This window comes from Notamacropus eugenii, chromosome 2 (genome assembly GCF_028372415.1).
Source record: "Notamacropus eugenii isolate mMacEug1 chromosome 2, mMacEug1.pri_v2, whole genome shotgun sequence".
Classification (NCBI taxonomy): domain Eukaryota; kingdom Metazoa; phylum Chordata; class Mammalia; order Diprotodontia; family Macropodidae; genus Notamacropus; species Notamacropus eugenii.
Window position 1 is genome coordinate 259568049 of NC_092873.1, and position 6916 is coordinate 259574964.

A 6916-nucleotide genomic window follows, 5' to 3' on the forward strand; every position below is an offset into this window, starting at 1 on the left:
AAACTTAATTGTTCATCTCAGTTTTAAACATTTAGTTGTACGACCATGGACATGTCACTTAAACTTCCTGACATCTGTGAAATAGTGCTGATAATATTCATTCCTCATGAAGCAACATCATGGAGCTGTTATGAAGAAAGTGTTGTTATGTAAAGCATTTCCATTACTCAACATAGTAGGTGCTACATCTTTTAGGAAGAAATGGGGACACAGATTTTCTCTCAGTCAGGGAGTAAGCCATTGTCTATGTATAATTATTCCCAGGAACATAAGGAAAACCTAAAGTGTACTCCATCTGTTGACTGATAACCAAAATTTTGCTACTGGCATTTCATTCCTTTACAATTTTGATCATTGTTAAAATGCAGATACCCCTCAGAGGTATGTGCCACACTTTCAGTTGTCAGTTGTATTCTTTTCAATGGGAAGGAAAGATCAAAGAATAGTTTTTCATAGCAGTAGAGAAGGAAGATCATAAATGTATTAGGAGGTAGTTAGGGTACAAGGTGAGGAAGAGGGGGAGAGAGGCAGAAATTGGAGGCTTGATGATCAGGTCAAATTTCACCTACCATACAGCTCTGCATTATTGCCCTTTACAATGGTGGGATCAAATGCAAATAGAAGTGGGGGCCACTAAGATATATATAAGGATTCCTGCAACCACATATGAACTTAGAAAACCGGGTAATATTATCTGTGTTTTATTGTATTTTATTTATTCTGTTAGATATCTCTTAACTACATTTTTATCTAGTTCAGGCCACATTGAAAAATGTTATGGGCCACACAGGTTATGTTTGACACCATAGCCTTACAATACCCCTTGTTTCCCTTAACAGATCATTTCCAACATCTTGCTCAATGAGAATGGGTTGACTGTTGTGCTCCCTATCTGCTCTAGGATCAAATACAAAATTCTTTTTGGTAATTCAAGCCCTTTATAATTTATTCCTACCTTACCTTTCCAGTCATCTTATATCTTTCCTCCTCCTCTATCCTCCCCCTCCACACATATATTATTTGAGCTGGTAACACTAGTCTCTACTATTCCACAAACAAGAGAGCCCATTTCTCGGCTCTGGGCATTTTCCATGGCTGTCCATGATCCCTGAAATGTTCTCCTTTGTCATTTCCACCACCTGTGTTCTTTGTCTTTCTCAGCTTAAAATCCCACATTCTACAGAAAACTTTTCTCAATTCCTTTTAATTCTAATGCCTTCCCTCTATTGATTATATTATTTCCTATTTATCCTATATTTATCTTTGTATGTATGTACATCCATATATATCTTCCTGTATATATCTGTGCATGTATGTGTATGTATGCACACATACACACACATATATCCTGCCATGACTTGGGTAGTGTTAATGTAACCAATTCAATGTAGAATTATGTAATTAACCTCAACAATTCAATTCAGTAAACATTTCTTAAGTAGCCAGTATGCTGCTAAGATATAAAGATAGAGAGGACATAATCATGTAATCAGAAGTTGGGGGACTGAAGGGCAGTACCCCAAAAACTATGCTACAAAATTAGAATGTTAAGACTGTGTATTCTAAGAGATTCTAAGAGTGAGGGATCTCATTCAGTCATAGGGCAGGAATAAGGAGGGAAGTCCTTTGGAGAAGGTACACAAGAATTTTCATTTTATCTCTCCCTTTATATTGTGAGGTCTTCCACGGCAGGGATTGTATTTTGCCTGTCTTTGTATTCCACCACGTAGTACAGTCCCTGACACATAGTAGGCACTTAATAATTGATTTTGATTGACCAAATGCCCTTCAAACACACTTGCAAATTTCACAATCACAACTAATCTGGAAAATAGGAAGGTCAACTCATCTTTCACATTGTAATCTGAGCCACAAGCACTAATCTATTCACAATTTTTCTTTGCTCAAAAACCTTCATAGACTCCTCATTTTCTATTGAATAAAATTTAAGTTCTCAGTACTCACATTCACAGAATGACTCTAATTTCCCATTTATAGCTCTCACATGTACTACACTTTCCTCCCTATGTTCTGCATTTTCTTTGTTCACATCCTGTTCTCTCCTGCCTTAATGCCTCTTGTCATATCCCATTTCTGGAAAAGAGTAATACCCAAAGCCCACTAGGCTTGTCCATTGACATCCTTCCCTTCAGGAATCCAAGCAAAACAGAGAAACTACCCTCTCAGAAGGACTCCCTTCTTTACCCTTGCCCTACAATTGAATGGAATCTTTCTGTCTTAGAATTTCCGTTCATACTCTTCACATTATATTTTTGTAGCATAGTTACTAGGGTACTGCACTTCTGTCTTTCCATGTTAGATTACAAGATTACGTCCTATCTTTACATTCTGGTGGCATACTAGATAACTTTAGCAATGTTCACTGAATTGAATTGAGGTTAGTTCCATAATGCCCCCTTGAACTGGTTGCATTAGTATTAACCAAGTTATGTTTATTTCAGAAGCAAAAGTTCTAAGAACTGGTCAGAACCTCAGAATTCAAGTATTTCCTTTGTCCTGCTTTGTTCTTTGTTTTCAAAATCAGCCAAATTGGGACATTAAACAAAATCACACATTATTTGTGATTTGTCTTGATTTAGTTGTAAATAAGATAATTTCCCTACTACAATACACTACCCTGAAGAGCAGAAATTATTTTGTTTTTCTCTCTACACTTTCAGTGCCTAGCATGGTATTTGCTACAGAACAGATGGTACCGTGGAGAGAGTGTTAGACTTGGAACCAAAGACAAAGCAAAAGTTCAAAACCTGCCACAGACATTATCTGAATGGCCCTCTGTCTGTATGGGAAAGCTATTTTACCATGCTGAATCAGTTTCCTCATCTGCAAAATGACCATAAGAGCACCTATCTCAGAGAATATGAGCAAAACATTTTGCAAAACTTAGTGATACTTGAATGGTAGCTATTATCACCTTTATAGACATTTAATAAATGTTTGTTTGGAAGACATAACTTTGGTCCCAGATATTTCTTCACTCTATCTCCCCCAACAGAGTAAGTGTTCATTTACATGATCTTTCTTTTCTGAAGTCAGACTAATTCTGAAGATCATTTGATATCTAGCTTTTATTGTTCTCGCTTCCTCCCTACCATGGATTTAACTACCTTATATTTATTTTGCACTTATTCTGTTATGATTCCCCATTGTACATATAATAGTATATAATGGGGGAGGGAAATTAGCTCTGTAGGGGATTTTAAATTTTAGGGGACCTCCTTTAGGATAAAATTGTGTCCTCCCAATTAATAGGCACCCAAATTGAAAGATTTTCTCATGAATGGATGCCCTTAATTTGAGGATGAAAAAGAGCATTTTTTTCTCTCTTTTGTTTAGACTGTAATTGCAGAATCTAATTCCTGGTAAAATCTTTTTAAAAGTCAGAACACTTCCTTTAGAGATATTTTTTTATTTATTTAAATACTAAAGTACCAATATCTGGTGGATTACAGCTATTTAGACTAATATGTGAAGTATGTATTTCAGATCTCTGAAATATTGGGATTATCAATTCCTTACATATTCATTCATAAAATGAATTTTTTCTTTTTTTCTTTTTTTTAACCAGTCCTAGATTGTTTGCCTCATTTGTGATGAGTCCAGGCAGTGTAACTGAGATATTTTTGTACTATGAGTCTATAGAATAACTTTGTCCTCTGACCTTGAAAACCTGTATAATCAAGCCCAAGTGTTTAATCCCATTTTAGAAGCCCCCTACATCTCTGGGTTATCCTGAGTTTGTTTTCATTTAATTTAAACTGTCCTAGTGAGCAGCACATTCCAAATTCCATTTAGATTGCTCTGGGCATTGGTAGAGATCCCTTGGGAGAAATTTCAGATGCCCTACCACAGAAGGACCTAGAGAAATTTTTATGGACCTTCTTGAAGGATTGCCTAGGTTAAAAAGAGCCCTGGAGAAAGGTTGGTATGTTTTGTATAGGAAAAGACATCTCAAATTTTCCCCCAAACTCCCCTCTCCCAGTTATTAGCCTTAAGAGCTAAAGGAAACACAAGAGCATCCTTACCCAAGACAGCTTGGTGCTTCACCTAAGGGCAAGAAGGTGACTTCCAGTCACTTAAAGAACCTGGCAAGCAAATTCGGATGTATTCAGGGAACTCTGTAGGGATGGGACTTTCCTTATGAGGATGGAAAGTTTGTCTTTTTTTCCTTATTCTTTTCTTTATTGTCTTTGGGAAATCATTTTGCAAGTCTTATGAGGCAATAAACTATGAGAATTTCATACAAATTTATAATTTTTATAAAACTCAGTAGTTTTTATTCATGTTTGACTCTTTGCAATCCCACGTGGGGTTTTCTTGGCAAAGATACTGTAGCATTTGCCATTTCCTTCTCCAGTACATTTAACAGATGAGGAACTGAGGCAAACAGGAATAACTGACTTTCCAGGGTCATACACTTAATAAGTGTCTGAGGCCACATTTGAACCCAGGAACATAAGACTTCCTGGCTGCAGCCCTGGCACTCTGCCATTTATAAAGCACTTATGGGAACTTTCCAGAAAATTCAGTGAGAAGCAGAAGACTGCAACTGCTGCTTCCTCCCAAGCTCTCTGCAGAAGATCTGGTGCACCCCTCCCCCAATTTTCTCTTTTTTCCACTAGATCCCCCAACATTCCAACTAACTCCTCAGCAGTCCTTTCTCACTCAACTGGGATGTGGGTACATCCACACTACAAACATTATTCCCTGGCTACAAAAAATGGTGAGGAAATACCTTCTGATGCAAAGAAAAAGATTTATGTGACAAAGGTGGAGAGCAAGTCATCAAAAAGAGTGGTTCTGGGAGTGGCTTTGGTTTCAGTGGGTATCTGTGATATATTGCTTGGAGGAGGTGGAACAATGCAAAGGGAAGTGAAAGGTAAAAATGTTGTTCACCAGTTGTCAGTAACCTTAGAAGATTTATATAATGGTGCAAGGAGAAAACTCGTTTTGCAAAAGAATGCAATTTGTGCTAAATGTACAGGATGGGTGGTAAGAAAGGAGATGTAGAAGGCTATCTCAATTGCAGAGGAAAATTTGCAGAATGCAAATAAGAATTCATCAGACAGTACCTGGAATGGTTTAGCCAATTCAATCAATTTGCATGAACATGCGGCACAAATCAGTCCTAAACACATATATAAAAACTGTGATGGAAGGAAAATTGTTTAAGAGAAAGAGATTTTGGAGGTTCATATTGACAAGGGCATGAAAGATGATCAGAAGATAACATTCCATGGTGAAGGAGACCTGGAGCCAGGACTTGAGCCAGGAGATAATATCATTGTGTTGGATCAGAAGGGAAATGCCATATTTACACAACTTGGTAAAGACATTTTCACCTGTATGGATATCCTTTTGATTGAAACATTGTGTGGTTTTCAGAAACCAATAACCACTCTTCATAACAGAACTATAGTCATCACTTCTTATCCTGGTCAGATTGTTAAACATGGAGATATCAAATATGTGCTGAATGAATTTATTGCCAACCTTATGAGAAAGGATTCTAATAATTGAATTTAAGGTAAATTTCCTAGAGAATGATTTTCTTTCATTAGACAAGGTATCTTTGTTGGAAAAATTGTTGCCTGAAAGAAAGGCAGTAGAGGAGACTGAAGATATGGATCAGGTAGAACTGGCGAACCTTGATCCATCTCAAGAAAGAAGAAGCCATTACAATGGAGAAGCTTACGAGGATGATGAGCATCATCTCAGAGTTGGGATTCATTGTGAACCTCTTAATGGGGTGAGGGGGCAATGAATACCCTTCATTGTAATACTGGCTTTTGTATGTAATAGTGAATGAGTGAAGAAATACAATCTTTTTTTATTATTTTATTTGTTTTCACTGTTCTATAATCACTTCCATATATCTTAGATTTTTCTGCTTCCTCCCCCTCATTCTCTTCTTCTTCCCCACTCCCTCCCAGAGATAATGTGCAGTTTTATATAGGTTCAACGCATACATTTCCATGAAATACATTTTCACTTTAGTCATGATAGATAGAAGAATTAAAATGAGCAGGAGAAACAATAAAACAAAGCATAATACAAAAAAGATGGGCTTCATTCTGCCATCCAGTTCCATAGCTCTTTCTGTGGATGTGGAAGGCATTTTGCCTCAAGAGTCCATTGGAAATTTTTTTAGGTCCTTGCATTGCTATGAAGGACTAAGTCTACAAGAAAAATTCCTTGCAAAGTGTGGTTGTTGCTGTGTACATATTTCTCTTTGTTCCATTCCTTTCACTCAGCGTCAGTTCATATCAGTCTTTTCAGGCCTTTCTGAAGTCTTCCTTTTCTTATAGCAAAATAGTATTCCATTACATTCATATACCACAACTTGGTCAAACTTTCCCCAACTGATGGGCATCCCCTTGATTTCCAGTTTTTGGCCACCACAAAGAGAGCTGCTATAAATATTGTTGAACACGTTAGACCCTTTCCCATTTCTATGATGTCTTTGGAATACTGTTCTAGAAGTGACTTCACTGAGTCAAAGGGTAAACACATTTTTGCAGCCCTTTGGACATAGTTCCAAATTGCTCTCCAGAATGATTGAATCAGCTCACAGCTCCACCAACAATGAATTAGTGTTCTAACTCTCCCACATCTTCTCCAACATTTATCATCTTCCTGTTTTGTCATGTTAGCCAATCTGATAGGTGTGATGTGGTACCTCAAAGTTGTTTTGATTTGCATCTCTCTGATCAATAGTAATTTAGAGAATTTTTTCATATGACCAGAGGTAGCTTTAATTTCTTCCTCTGAAAAAGAGTGTTCATATCCTTTGACCATTTATCAATTGGGGAATGACTTGTATTCTTGTAAATTTGACTCAGTTCTCTATATATTTTAGAAATGAGGCCTTTATCACAGATTCTAATTGTAAAAA

The 6916-nt window shown here is 36.9% G+C and overlaps 1 pseudogene; it reads left to right on the forward strand.

Annotated features, from left to right (window-relative positions):
* Positions 1-362: 362 nt before the first annotated feature.
* LOC140522960 (dnaJ homolog subfamily A member 1 pseudogene) lies at positions 363-5785 on the forward strand (annotated as a pseudogene).
* The last annotated feature ends 1131 nt before the right edge of the window (positions 5786-6916 follow it).